At 38.3% G+C, this 15941-nt stretch overlaps 1 pseudogene; it reads left to right on the forward strand.

The window, feature by feature from the left end:
• The first annotated feature begins 5717 nt into the window (after window positions 1-5717).
• LOC122705747 lies at window positions 5718-6300 on the forward strand (annotated as a pseudogene).
• Window positions 6301-15941: the final 9641 nt, after the last annotated feature.

A 15941-nucleotide genomic window follows, 5' to 3' on the forward strand; every position in this document is an offset into this window, starting at 1 on the left:
ATTGCTGGTGGGTGAATGGTCCAGTCATTCTGGAAAAAACTTCAGCAGTTCCACATAAACTTAAATATTCACTTACCTTACAACTCTGCAATCACACTCCTGAGTATTTATGCTTGAAAATGAAAAGCTTATATTTATACAAAAATCTGTACATGAATATTCATAGCAGCTATATTTGTGATGACCAAAAGCTGGAAACCAGTCAAGTATTCTTCATTGGGTGAATAGATAAATAAATCCACTGTAATACATCTGTACAATGACATATTACTTATAGATTTTTTTCAACTTATAATAGAGTTGTGCCTCAACAAACCATTTTCAGTTGAAAAATAACAAAAATGCATTTAATATACTTAATCCAGCCTACATTAAAGGTGCTCAACACTTACTTTAGCCTACTTACTTTTTTTTACTTTAGCATACTTTCTTTGTCTTTAGGTGGGAGAAATCATCTAATGCAAAGTCTATTTTATACTAACATGTTGAAAATCTCATGTAATTTATTGAGTACTGTACTGAAAGTGGAAAATAGAATAGTTGTATGATTACAGAATGAAGGTAAGTGTGTCAGGGTTTTACCCTCATGATCTCAGGGCTGGCCAGGAGCTCAGCTTACTGCTCCTGCCCAGATCACCAAAGAATATATAGCAAATGTTGCTAGCATGGGCAAAGATCAAATTTAAAATTTCAAAGTGTGGTTTCTACTGAATGTGCATTCAGTAGAATGTGCATCACTTTCTCACCACTGTAAAGTCAAAAATCCAAAGTCAAGACATCGTAAGTTGGGACAGTCTGTAGTGACTCAAAGAAACAGACTATTGATACATGCAGTAGCTTAGATAGAGCTTCCGAGGTGGCTCAGTGGTAAGAATCTGCCTGCAATGCAGGAGACGGGGATTTGATTCCTGTGTGGGGAAGATCCCCTGGAGAAGGAAATGGCAACCCACTCTAGTATTCTTCCCTGGAAAATTCCAAGGACAGAGGAGCCTAGAAGTCTACAGTTAGTGAGGTTGCGAAAGAGTGGGACATGACTTAGCACCTATAAAACAATAACCTAAATGGCTATAACATCTCAGGATGTTATGCTGAATGAAGAAATAGTCAATCTCAATGCTACATGGTGTATGATTACACTTATTGGATTATTATGATTGTATACATACTGTATACATGTATACTGTATACATTATGTATGTATACATACATACATACATACATAATGTATACATACATACATTCTACTTATACAACATTCTCAAAAAAAAATTAGAGATGAAAAAGAGATCAGTGGCCAGGATTAGAAAGAGCTGCAGGGATGCAGAGAGTATGCAGAGGGGATTTCTTTAAGAGACAAAACAATTTTGTGTAATGATTTTAGTGGTGGTACAAGAACCAATACATGTGATAAAATGTCATGGACTAATGCATCAAAATCAAGGAATGTATATAAAAACTGATGTATAAGGTTATGGTATTTTGATAAAATTTTATCAATATCAATTTCTTAATATATGTAATTATTATATTAGTATATATCTATATTTTATAATATCATGCTGCTTTGCAAGCTGCTGTGGTAATTCATGATCTGATCTCCTCTGCTTAGTTACAAATAATTTCAAGCCTAGGCATTCATTGCCTGTCAGCACTCAGAAGTGAAATGAGAAAGAAGTGTAGATGTCTCAGATAAATACAACCTATCCTCCCTGCTTCAGTCATTCATGAGTTATTTTGATCCTAAATTCCATGAACTGGCACTATTTTAGACCTGTCTGTATTCTATTTTCTACTTGTCTATTTGCTTTTGGTTCTTTTATATTAATTCATCTATTACAGCAATGAAAGCAAATGGAAGATTGACAGCTACATTCCACATGAACATGAAACAGTGCAGAGAACTTCAGTCACCAACTTCTCTGGTGTTGATAGGTACTAAGTGTCTACAGTCTGTAAGTATTAAGTTTTGTAGGAGTGCATTATAGCATTACACCAGAGAAAGATCTGGCATGTTTATCTTTATTTTATAAAGAGAAATAATGAGCAACTGACAAGTGAAACTGAACACTCTGGACCAACGAGACAGAAAATGTGACATGAGAATGACTTTAGGACAGATGATCTAGTAAGTACAATTCTACATTTAGAGGTAACAGGATTGAATAGCCTGATTGCCCTCAATGTTTAATACATAAGATTCAATATAAAATTTAAAAAGAATAATATTTTATTCCAATTATAATTTCATTTAAATATACACCACTGAATACTCTGAAATTCAGATGGGCTGATTTTTTAAAGTAGTTTTATGTTGAAGTGATTTTATTGATATAAGTGGAGCCCTGGAACACAATGAAAAAAAAAAGAGGTACATTAATTCTTTTTCTTTTTACATTAATTATTTTGTATAAGATTGCTATTCACCCAGTAGTCCTAAGATCTGTGAATGTTTTAAAATAGTCACTAGATTCTGGATAGAGAAAAGTAAGTATAGGCTAAATGAATGACAAATCAGCAGATTACAAGAATATTTCTTAGGCTATACTAAATTATATCTTAAAGAGGATGACAAAATTATTTTACTGAATCAATGTATGTCAAATATGGCTTCACAGTTGAATTCTACTAAAAATTTAAAGAGATAACACCTATCCCACTAAAACTGTTCTAGAACTGTGCAGAGGAAGGTTAACTTCCAAACTCATTCTATAAGGCCACCATCACCCTAATACCAAAACCAGACAAAGATGCCACCAAAAAAAAAAAAAAAAAAAGAGAGAGAGAGAAAACTACAGGCCAATATCACTGATAAGCATAGATGCAAAAATCCTTAACAAAATTCTAGCAAACAGAATCCAACAACGTATGAAAAAGATCATCCATCATGACCAAATGGGCTTTATCCCAGGGTTGCAAGGATTCTTTAATATCCACAAATCAATCAATGTGATACACCACATCAACAAACTGAAAGATAAAAGCCATATGATTATCTCAATAGATGTATAAAAAGCTTTTGACAAAATTCAACATCCATTTATGATAAAAACCCTCCAGAAAGCAGGAATAGATGGAACATACCTCAACATAATAAAAGCCATACATGACAAACCCACAGCAAACATTATCCTCAATGGTGAAAAATTGAAAGCATTTCCCCTAAAGTCAGGAGCAAGACAAGGGTGCCCACTCTCACCACTACTATTCAACATAGTTTTGGAACTTTTAGCTATAGCAATCAGAGAAGAAAAAGAAATAAAAGGAATCCAGATTGGTAAAGAAGTAAAACTCTCACTGTTTGCAGATGACATGATCCTCTACATAGAACACCCTAAAGACTCCACCAAAAAATTTCTAGAGCTAATCAATGAATAAAGTTGCAGGATATAAAATTAAAACACAGAAATCCTTTGCATTCCTATAAACTAACAAAGAGAAAACAGAAGGAGAAATTAAGGAAACAATTCCATTCACCATTGCAACGAAAAGAATGAAATACTTAAAAATAAATCCACCTAAAGAAGCAAAAGACCTATATATAGAAAACTATACAACACTGGTGAAGGAAATCAAAGAGGACCCAAATAGATGGAGAAATATACCATGTTCTTGGATCAGCAGAATCAATACAGTGAAAATGATTATACTACCCAAAGCAATCTATAGATTCAGTGCAATCCCTATCAAGCTACCAATGGTACTTTTCAGAGAACTAAAACAAATAATTTCACAATTTGTACAGAAATACAAAAAAACCTCGAATAGCCAAAGCAATCTTGAGAATAAAGAATGGAACTGGAGGAATCAACCTGCCTGACTTCAGCCTCTACTACAAAGCCACAGTCATCAAGACAGTATGGTACTGGCACAAAGACAGAAACATAGATCAATGGAACAAAATTGAAAGCCCAGAGATAAATCCACACACCTATGAGCACCTTATCTTTGACAAAGGAAGCAAGAATATACAATGGAGAAAAGACAATCTCTTCAACAAGTGGTGCTGGGAAAACTGGTCAACCACTTGTAAAAGAAAGAAACTAAAACACTTTCTAACACCATACACAAAAATAAACTCAATACAGGTTAAAGATCTAAATGTAAGACCAGAAACTGTAAAACTCCTACAGGAAAACATAGGCAAAACACTCTCTAACATAAATCACAGCAGGATTCTCTGTGACCCACCTCCCAGAGTAATGGAAATAAAGGCAAAAATAAACAAATGGGACTTAATTAAACTTAAAAGCTTTGGCCAATGAAGGAAACTATAAGCAAGGTGAAAAGACAGCCTTCAGAATGGGAGAAAATAATAGCAAATGAAGGAACTGATAAAGAATTAATCTCAAAAATATGCAAGCAGCACCTGCAGCTCAACTCCAGAAAAATAAACAACCTAATCAAAAAATGGGCCAAATAACTAAACAGACATTTCTCCAAAGAAGACACACAGATGGCTAACAAACACATGAAAAGATGTTCAACATTACTCATTATCAGGGAAATGTGAATCAAAGTCACAATGAGGTATCATCTCTTGTCGGTCAGGATGGCTGCTATCCAAAAGTCTACAAGCAATAAATGCTGGAGAGGGTGTGGAGAAAAGGGAACCCTCTTACACTGTTGGTGGGAATGCAAACTAGTACAGCCACTATGGAGAACAGTGTGGAGATTCCTTAAAAAACTGGAAATAGAACTGCCATGTGACCCAGCAATCCCACTCCTGGGCATACACACTGAGGAAACCAGATCTGAAAGAGACACGTGTACCCCAATGTTCATCCCAGCTCTGTTTATAATAGCCAGGACATGGAAGCAACCTAGATGCCCATCAGTAGTCAAATGGATAAGAAAGCTGTGGTATGTATACACACTGGAATATTACTCAGCCATTAAAAAGAATGCATTTGAATCAGCTCTAATGAGGTGGATGAAATTGGAGCCTATTATACAGAGTGAAGTAAGTCAGAAAGAAAAACACCAATACAGTATACTAATGCATATATATGGAATTTAGAAAGATGGTAACGATGACCCTATATGCGGGACAGCAAAAGAAACACAGATGTATAAAACAATCTTTTGGACTCTGTGGGAGAAGGTGAGGATGGGATGATTTGAGAGAATAGCATTGAAACATGTATATTATCATATGTGAAAGAGATCATCAGTCCAGGTTCGATGAATGAGACAGGGTGTTCAGGGCTGGTGCACTGGGATGACCCTTGGGGATGGGATGGGGACGGAGGTGGGAGGGGGGTTCAGGATGGGGAACACATGTACACCTATGGCTGATTCATGTCAATGTATGGCAAAAACCACTACAATATTGTAAAGTAATTAGCCTCCAATTAAAATAAATAAATTTTTAAAAATGTATGTCAACTTCTTTAATCTTCAGTTTCCCTCAGTTCAAACCTTTAATATTAATTGCTTTCTTCATGCCCCTTTTCAGGATCTGCCAAACATAAAGACCAGGGAAAGGAAAGTAGACAAAATAAAGGTGTGTGGTGAGCCAGACTTTATCTGTACACAGACCACGTGTATAGATAACATGAAAATGATATAGATCGATGAACATGACACCCTACTTCCTGTTTAGGAGGAGTCACTCAGGAACCAGGTACTATGTATATGTGCTGCCAGGCACTTAAAGACATTGAAATCTTAGCTTGAGGCAGAACTTGAGCACATTTGTGTAGGGGAATCCACTCCTCATGCCTCTCTCCAGTCTGCTCTGGGTGTTCCTGGCCTTCACCGTCTCTGGTAGGGATGCTTTCAAACATGGGAGCAACATTCAGGGTGAAAGGACTGCACACAGGCACGTGGTGCTTCACAGGGACTTGGGGAGGAAAGGGGGACTGGAGAAAAACAGACATCCCATGATTTCAGTATGGTTTATAAATATTTGGGTCCAAAATTAGTTGAATTTCTACATTATTTTGTTTGGTATTTCGGCTGTTTTCTTCTTTTTTCCACAGAATCTGGTGTGGCCCAGAAAGCTACTCAATATCAGCCAGACATAATCAGTCAAGTGCAGAACGTGGTCACCCTGAACTGTCAGTATGAAAAAAGTTGGAACGTGTACACCTACTGGATATTTTGGTACAAGCAGCTTCCCAGTGGAGAGATGACTTATCTCATTCGTCAGTATTCAGAAGATGGGAATGAAAGGGACGGCCACTACTCTGTAACTTCCAGAAAGCGTGTCAATTCATCAGCCTCACCATTTCATCCTTAAAGCTGGAACATTCTGGAAAATACTTTTGTGCTCTCTGGGAACTACAGTGCTTGAAATAATAGGAAAAGCTGAACAAAAACCCCAGAGCTTAATAAGAGAGAGCCTCCCTGCTATAGGACCCAGGTTGAAATGCACAGCTGCAGACCCCAGACAAGAAACAGTAGTCCTGTGGTTCCTTAATCTGTGATCTGGATCAGAAGATTTGATTCTAAATAAAAGCTTCTTCTATGTAATTTGGAAGCAGGTGTCCTGAGTGACTTTCTACTAATATTCTTCTCTTGAATTCCTGACTTTAAATCAATCATGCAGAGCATGTGTAACCTTGTCTAAAGTTGTAAACTTTCTCTATAATAATGTAAAGTGACAGTTTCACTCAACTGCACTCACATCACAAACCTGGGTCTAGTTATCTGGAATCATCATGAAAAGTATTTCCTTAGTCCTTTATTCTTAGACTTTTGTCACTTAACTTACAATCAGAGAAGCAGATCACCAGTGGTGTTGAATAAGAAATTGGTTACGAAGATTAGAACTCAGGCAATTGCTAGACCTGGTGGAGGAGTGTATACAAAGTTGCTATCTTTGTGTGTGGTGCTGAGACTGAATTCATTGTTAATCAGCTAGAGTAGTATTTGTAGAACAAAGTTGGGTATAGACAAAAGCATGGACAAACTGACTCATAAGGACATACTAGAACCATGAGGATAATGGAACCCACAAGACACACTAAAACTTGTCTATGTCTCACCTCCTTCAGTTCCACAGTAGTGAGTGAACTTAGGAGATGTCGGTGTCATTTGGCATCATGCTAACATACCTACTTGGTCCAAGACAAAGAGAAGATGAGGAGGTTTGGTGGGAAGTGGAAGGGTTGTGAATCAATGATAAGATGAGCTATCAGATCAGCAGCAACATGAATGAGTAACCATAGTCCTTGGAGCTCTGCACCAACCCCCAAAACATAAAACTGTGGCTGCTTCATCACAATGACCTTTCAAGTGTCACACAAATTTCTTTTGTGGCCAGCCATAACCCAGAAAAATATGGGAAGCACATTCTGGGAAAGATGTTTCCGGTTAGTTAAGATAGATCAAAGCTGCTACAGTATCTTCTTTGTTAACTTGGCATCCAACTGTACCCTTTAACAGCTTTTGAATAAAGACCATAGCAAAACTATGCTTCTTGCTAATGTTGTTGTTGCTGTTCAGTCACTAAGTCGTGTCTGACTCTTTGTGATCCCATGGACTGCAGGATCCTCTACCTCCCACTATCTTCTGGATAGTGGGAGATAAATTCATGTCCACTGAGTTGGTGCTACCATCCAACCACCTCAACCTCTGTTGATGTCTTCTTCTTTTGTCTTCAGTCTTTCCCAGCATCAGGGTCTTTTCCAATGAGTTGGCTTTTCTCACCAAGCGGCCAAAGTATTGAAGTTTCAGCTTCAGTATCAGTCCTTCCAATGAATATTCAGGGTTGATTTCCTTTAGGATTGACTGGTTTGATCTCTTTGCAATCCAAGGGACTATCAAGAGTCTTCTCCAGCACCACACTTCTTGCTAATATGATGCAATAATTCCTCATTCAACTCAAAACATTGTAAACATATGCTGCGAAGATTATAGCAAGTTCATTTATCCCTTAGTGGGTGATGTTATTTTCTTTTCTACCTAAGACATACCCTCCCATTGAATCCTGTATCTTCACTACTGAGATACAACAGCATATAACATTGACTTATATTAGCATGTCTTATGTTACTACATGTAGTCAAATTGGAGAAGGGAGTTAAAATTGGTTACTGTAACACATAAATATATTATATCAAATTGAAAAACAAATTTTCGTTAAGTATTATTGTTCTTATTTCTGCAAATGACCTCATGATCTAGGAAAAATCAAGACGTTGATCTAGGGGAAATCAAGGGCAGGAGAAGATAGCGACAGAGGATGTTATAGTTGGATGGCATCATCGACTCAATGAACACGTGAGTGAAAGTCACTCAGCTGTGTCCAAGTCTTTGCAAACCAGAATTTTCCAAGCCAGAATACTGAAGTGATTAGCCTTTCCCTTCTCCTGGGGATCTTCCCAACCCAGGGATTGAACCCAGGTCTCCCATATTGCAGGTGGATTCTTTACCAGCTGAACCACCAGGGAAGCCCAAGAATCCTGGAGTGGGTAGTCTATCCCTTCTCCAGTGGATCTTCCCGACCTAGAAATCCATACGGGATCTCCTGTACTGCAGGTGGATTCTTTACCAATTGAGCTACCAGGAGACATGAGTTTGAGCATATTCTGGGAGATAGTGAAAGACAGGGAAGCCTGGCATGCTGCAGTCCATGAGGTCACAAAGAGTTGAACACAACTTAGTGACTGAACAACAACAACAACAAAAATTTAATATGGGAAGGCCTGAAAACACTCTTATCAGATTACAGTGGGAAGAATTCAACCCTGGTAAGAACAGGGAGGAAACAGAGCACGAAATACTCAAGAAAGAATTTGTTCCAGTTGTTGACCTCCAGGTGATGTTGCAGAAACTTTAAATTTCACCTCTAATAAAAGCTCCATTTCACTCCTATGAGCTTCTGTACCTCACAGCTCACTGAGGTGTACATTTGAATAGGCTCAGCACCAGCAGCAGTAATTGTCAAGGACGCACATCTTCCTGATAGTCACTAGAACTTGCTTATATTGGGGTCCTTTGAATCTCAGATTTCCCTTAATAAAGACTCAGCACCCTCTGGCACATTCCTTCCTGCTCCTCAGGGGAGATCTTCCACAAAATGGATCTCAACTTCCTTCCTGCATAGCCATGTTCTCCACTACCCTTCTCCTGTTGGGAATGCTCTTCATATGGAATCCTAACATCATAATCCATGCTCCTGTGTGTATAGAACAAGCAGAGTTCTGGTTGAAATATGAATAGAGACACTGTCTCATTATAGGTAGGTCTGTCCTGGTCTCACTGATTCAGCACTGATGCTGCAGGAGGAACTGGAGGCCAGTTAGTGACCTGCCTGACAGCCTCATCACTGGCTCTAAGGGGCCCCCTGAAGTGGAGGTGCAACTATACCTACCTGTAGTGAACTTCCTTATCTCTTCTTGTATGTCTAGACAATAGAGTAAGAAGGTAAAAAAAGCTTTCTTTATCTAGCAGTGGCCTATAACCGGCATTCTAGGTTAAACACATTGCTTTGGCAAAGTTCCAAGTGACCCATTCAGGTTGCTCCTCTCCTCTCTTCTCTCTTCTAATTTAACTTCTCTAATGCCCACTGTGTGCATAATAATAATTATTGATTCCTAAGGTCAAGGTTATGGTTTTTCCAGTGGTCATGTATGGATGTGAGAGTTGGACTGTGAGGAAAGCTGAGCACCAAAAAATTGATGCTTTTGAACTCTGGTGTTGGAGAAGAGTCTTGAGAGTCTTGAGAGTCCCTTGGACTGCAAGGAGAGCCAACCAGTCCATCCTAAGGGAGATCACCCACTGTCCTGGGTATTCATTGGAAGGACTGATGCTGAAGCTGAAACTCCAATACTTTGGCCACCTCATGTGAAGAGTTGACTCATTGGAAAAGACCCTGATGCTGGGAGGGATTGGGGGCAGGAGGAAGGGGATGACAGAGGATCAGATGGCTGGATGGCATCACCGACTCGATGGACATGAGTTTGAGTAAACTTCCGGAGTTGGTGATGGACAGGGAGGCCTGGCGTGCTGCAATTCATGGGGTCGCAAAGAGTTGGACACCACTGAGCAACTGAACTGAACTGAACTGAATCAGCTTTATTTTTATACACTATTTCTCTACAGTTCCTTTAGTAAACATTTGCAATAATCTCGAACTGTCCATCTGATCCCAGTGCCTACACATAATTTCAATTTTACCTCAGTGAAAATAAACAGGTCCTCATTTTCCATCCTTTTTACGTTGAAATCCATATACACAGAGCCATTATTATTCATAGAGTCTGAGAAAAAAGCACAGAGTTGATTTTCATATGTTTTAAAACACTTCTTTTAAAATAACCTACTAGAGGTAAAAAGCAGAATACAAACACAATAACCAACAGTTAAAATATATTTAGTATAAAATAGATAACTAGTGGGAACCTGCAATATAAATACCCATACTGGTGCTCTGTGAGGAACTAGATCATTAGAGGGAGGCTCAAGAGGGAGGAGATACATATACAATATTGACTGATTCATGTTGTTATAAGGCAGAAACGGACACAACAGTGTAAAGCAATTATCCTCTAATTAAAAAAAATGATAAAATAAAATGTATTTAAACCTCAAATTTTATTTAAAATTTATTTTTAAATTATATGTTTTTAAATTAATTAATTTATTTTAATTGGAGGGCAATTATTTTATAATATTTTAGTGGTTTTTGCCATACTTTGACATGAATCAATTTTAACAAAAATAAAAATAAAGCTATTAGTTTTAATAAAAATAAAACTATTTACCATTCTACTTTCAGTGCTCATCAAAAGACAAAAAATAATAAGACTCTTTATGTAGGTTCAGTCTAAAATAAATATATATAATTTAAAAGTAAACCTGTTTAATACTGCAAAATGTTCCATCCAAGACTGCTATGAATACTGTGTTGATTCGAGAGCACCCTTCAGAATCACAGGTGAGTGCCTAAGAAATGCCAAAGGGAAAAAAAAACAAAGGATCCTGAGGACTCCTGGGAAATAATATTTCATTTTGCAAGAATCTCCTGCATCCATGCCAGCTAGATAATTGATTTTTGTTTTCTCTTCCCTAAAATCCTACACAAATTCCAAATCGTGTCAGCCTTTTTTGCAAAGTTCTTAGAAAATGCTCCTCAAGTCCTAAACTAATGACCTTCCTATTTGCCACTCTACTCACTCCTCTCTAGTCCATTCTGAATTGGTTAAGGTGGGAAGGTAGGGCTTCCTGTCACAAAGTGAGGGCATGAGCAGGATTTGCTGGGTGAGCTGATTGGCTGCAGGAACAGGAACATTTCCACAAGGGTTTATTACATTCACCCCCTCAGGGTTTAGTTAAGTATCTTACAGTGAAAATGTCCCAACAAGAAGAGGAAGCATCATGAAGAGGCTAGCAGGCACTGTGCTGGGGCTTTGTTTGCCCAGATTTCCTGTGAGTTGGGGCTGCCTCACAGGGGAATCTGAAGGAATGAGGCACTGCTGTATTGTTGAGGGAGAGAGTGGAGCTGATAAGTCCTGCAGACTTTCTATCCTTCTCATTATCTATGGGAATTGAGGTGGGGGACACTTTCAAGATTTAGTAGGAGTTACAGTAACCCTCATCACTGACTGTTTCTCTTTCCTCATCAGGTGTGCGAGGGGTGGATATAAAGCAGAGTCTCCCAGTCTTGAGTCTCCAGGAGGGAGCCAACTCCACACTTCCCCACAGAGTGTGAAGTGGTATCTTAAGAACTTTGGGGGCTACCTCATCCACCTGGTTTACAATCCTTCAGGGACAAAACAGGATGGAAGATTAAAGGCCAACATAGTCCCTATAGAACGCCATAGCTTACTGCACATTTCCTCTTTGCAGACCACAGACTCAGGCAATTACTTGTGTTGGGCAGCACAGTGTTCCCCAGGCACCTGCAGTCTGTACTCAAACCCTTTTCAGGGCTTAGCCCTTCCTCCAGTCACAGTCACATCATGAGGCCACCACAGGGCATTTGCAGTACTTAGTATTTCTTACCTACATTGGTATAGTTATAACCACAAACACATTTTAGCCCTACAGATTTGGGGTTTGGTCTTTTCCCTTCTCAATCTGTATCTCCTTCCACACTAGAATCTCTAGCTTGTAACTAAAAGAATAGCTGATAAGATGACATAATTAAAATAAATATTTTCCACAGTAAACTGGACTCCAAAACAGTAAACATTGAAAACAACTAAAAGAAGAGAGAAATCCCTCCAATAAAGATATTATCCAGCTTGGTTGGGTGTCTCAAGAATGTTCAGGTCTGTCTCACCATGATGTGCCCCAACAGGCAAGCACTGGTATCCCATCCTATGAGTGCAGCAAAGTGAAAAAAAATATTTGCTAACTGTTTAGTGTGAACTTGATCACTTACAAAATACTTCTTATAGTTCTGGAGGCAAGAAATATAAAATCCGTTTTGCTGTCTACAGTCAAGGTCTTGGTAGAATTCCTTCCAGATTCTCTGAGGAAGAATCTGTTTCTTTCCTTTTGTAGTTTCTGGAAGCCACTCAGATTCCATGGCTCAAGACCCCTTCTTGAATCACTCCAAAATCTTACTTCCACCACCATGGCTCCCTCATCTCCTGGAATCAAATATCTTTCTGACTCTGTCCTATAAGTTATAAAACTTTAATGCAGAGAAATCTCAATTAAATAGAGCTGGCAGAAGAGGGGGAGCTCTCCTGACCTGTGGACATCACAGAGGGCAAAAGGAAGATGGAAGAAGCCCCTTCTTCCCCGGTCAGGACGCAATCGATGGAAAGTCAAGGGCACTCTGTTTACTCTCACCCTCCCAATTTCCATGTCTTCCCTATAAAAGCATTTCCTTTCCTTGTCCAATGGGGACTTGCATGTGGCTCTTCATGGTTGCTGATCCAGAACTACAGTCCTTGATGATCTCCGATAAACTCATCTTTTATGGGGAAATATCTGGCAGTCTGCTGTTTGTTCCTGTGATTCTGTTTTTGTTCTATTTGTTGCTTTGTTTTGCTTTGCTTTTATATATCATATATAAGTAAAAACACACAGTATTTGTCTTCCTCTGTCTGACTTATTTCACTAAGTTTAATACGCTCCATTTTTATCCATGTTGTTCCGTTTGGCACAATTACATTCTTTTTTTATATGTGATTAATGTTCCGTCTTGGGGAGTGTGTATGTGTGTATAGATAGATAATTAGATGAAAGATCAGTATTTTCTGTATCCATTCATCTATGAATGAACACTTAGCTTGGTTTCAGATCTTGGTTATTGTAAATAATGCTGCTATAAACATTTGGGTGCAGATATAGTTTTGAAGAGTTTTTGTTTTCTTTGGATAAATACCCAGGAGTGGAATTGCTGGATTATATGGTAGTTATATTTTTAGTGTTTTGAGAGGAATCTCCGTAATGTTTTCCATAGTAGCTGCAGCAATTTCCAACCCAGCAACAGTGCACTAGGTTTTCCTTTCCTCTGCCTCCTCACCACATTTGTTATTTTTTTTTTCTTTTGATGATAGCCATACTGATAGATGTGAGATGACACCTCATTTTGACATAGATTTGCTCTTTTTCTGAATATTAGAGCTTTTGGGTATCTTTTCATGTACCTGTTGGCTATCTCTTTGGAAAAATGGCTACTCAGGCCCTATGCCCATTTTTCAATCAGACTGTGTTTTTGATATTGAGGTATATGAAGTCTTTATGTATTTTGGATATAAACCCCTTATGGCAAATATATACTCCCATTCAGTAGTTTGTCTTTTATTTTTGTTGATGGTTTCTTTGTTGTGCACTAGATTTTAGTTTGATTAGGTCCCATTTATTTATTTTTGTTTTTGTTGCCCTTGCCTTTGAGACAGAAAAAAATATTGCAAAGAGGAAAGTCAATGAATATACTGTCTATATTTTCTTTTGCGAGTTTTAAGGTTTCAGGTCTTACATTTCAGTCTTTAATCCATTTTGAGTTTATATCTATATATGTTGTGAGAAAATGTTCTAGTTTTGGTCTTATCCTTGTAGGTGTTCAGTATGGTCAACACCACTTATTGAAGAAACTTGTCTTTTCCCCATTTAAAGAAGCTGGTAAATCCATGGCTGATTCATGTCAATGTATGACAAAAACCACTACTATATTGTAAAGTAATTAGCCTCCAACTAATAAAAATAAATGAAAAAAAAAAAAAAAACAAAACCAAGTTGGATAAAGTCATTCAGAGTAATATCTCTGTATGGCCACAGAGGGGCAACGCTGCTTCAGAGATTAACTTTTGTCCCACATATACAGATTCTTCAAGGAGCCAGAAAACATCCTTTGAATATCTATCAAATTTTTATCTCCAACTTTGGTTCAATTTACATCTATCATTCTTGTATGTATGTATGTATCCATTTCTTCCTAAATAGTATCTGTGTATATTTGTCTAACTGTTTGAAAAGTATGACTTTAAAAGTTAATATCTCTGTAAATAATATATGTTGTCCTTTAAGATTAAGGCTACATTAGTTTGTCTAATATAAATTTATAATGTTTTCACCCAGATACATCCCAAACTCCAATCATACTGAGTTAATCAGTGCCAGAATTTCCTTACCCCATTCTTTACTAAGAAATCTAGTGATGGTGTAAGTTCCAGTTCAAGCAGCTCCTCCATCAGAACCTCTCTCTGACTGAGCCCAGAAGTGAGTCCATTATCATTTTCTTGGGTGCATCATATAGAAACACATTTCTCTATAGTATCTTTTATGTGAATGTACTTGAGTATTGGGAGTGGGTTAACTGAAGATTGTTATTTCTGTCTCTTTCTTAAATGAGACCCAAGTATGACCATTTAGTAGGCACTTAGTATCGCTAATAAATATATACTGAGGACATGTGTCAACAAAAAAATGAATAAAAAAGAAAACACACACACCAACATTTAACAAACAATAAAAAATCCCCTTAGAGAGCTGGAGTAGATGGGATTAGATTGAGGAGTGGAAATGGTTATCATTGTTTCCTATTGAACTGTGAAGATGTTTTTCTTTGATAGTATCTGAGATCACATCAATGCAGAGACCACAAACTCTTCTCTGTGCTTCAAAAATATGAGCTCCTTTGTTGCAGCCTGGCGGAGCAGAGACCAGAACCTACCCCATGACGGGAGGGTGCGGCAAACTGCGCCCTCGTGATTGTCCTAGTAAGCATGCCGAAGGGACATTCTTGGGTGGACTTGCTCTCTGCTCCGCTTCACTGCCTACACCTGCCTCTGTCCCCATGGAAACAAAACAAGATGTTCCTGATCAACAGCAGAGCCTTAACTTTATCTTTATGGTGTGCTAATCAAACTCTCCAGTATAACTTCCCTCATGATCTCATGTGTTTTCTGCCAATAGAAGTGCGGGCTGACAGGTGGGATGCATGAGACAAGTGCTCGGGCCTGGTGCACTGGGAAGACCCAGAGGAATCGGGTGGAGAGGGAGATGGGAGGGGGGATCGGGATGGGGAATAAGTGTAAATCTATGGCTGATTCATATCAATGTATGACAAAACCCACTGAAATGTTGTGAAGTAATTAGCCTCCAACTAATAAAAAAAAAAAAAAAAGTGCGGGCTGAAAGGAGCCATTTTGTCTTCCTGCCATGGAGAGCCGGAGTGCCCCCTGACTCCCCATTTGCCAAATTATATGTGTCTGTCTTTCCATTAGGCGCTCGGCCCCATTCCAGGTCTTTCTCACCCGCTGTGCTGGAGGAGGGGCTCCTTGATTTCCATCTCTTACCCTGATGTGTTGACCTCAAAAGCCAAACTGATTCTTCACAGTTTTGTATTTTACCTGTGAGGTTAAGATGTAACTCAGGATGAGAACTATCAAAAATGTTTCATTATTGAATGATCATGGTCCCATATCTTCTGAATTCTGCAGAATTTTTCTAGTGAATTTTATCCTTTGGAGATCAAAGATCCTCCAGACTAGATTATTCCAGTGCTTCTCAATTTATTTTCTCCATGCCTATTC

Source organism: Cervus elaphus, chromosome 12 (genome assembly GCF_910594005.1).
Source record: "Cervus elaphus chromosome 12, mCerEla1.1, whole genome shotgun sequence".
In the NCBI taxonomy this organism is placed as follows: domain Eukaryota; kingdom Metazoa; phylum Chordata; class Mammalia; order Artiodactyla; family Cervidae; genus Cervus; species Cervus elaphus.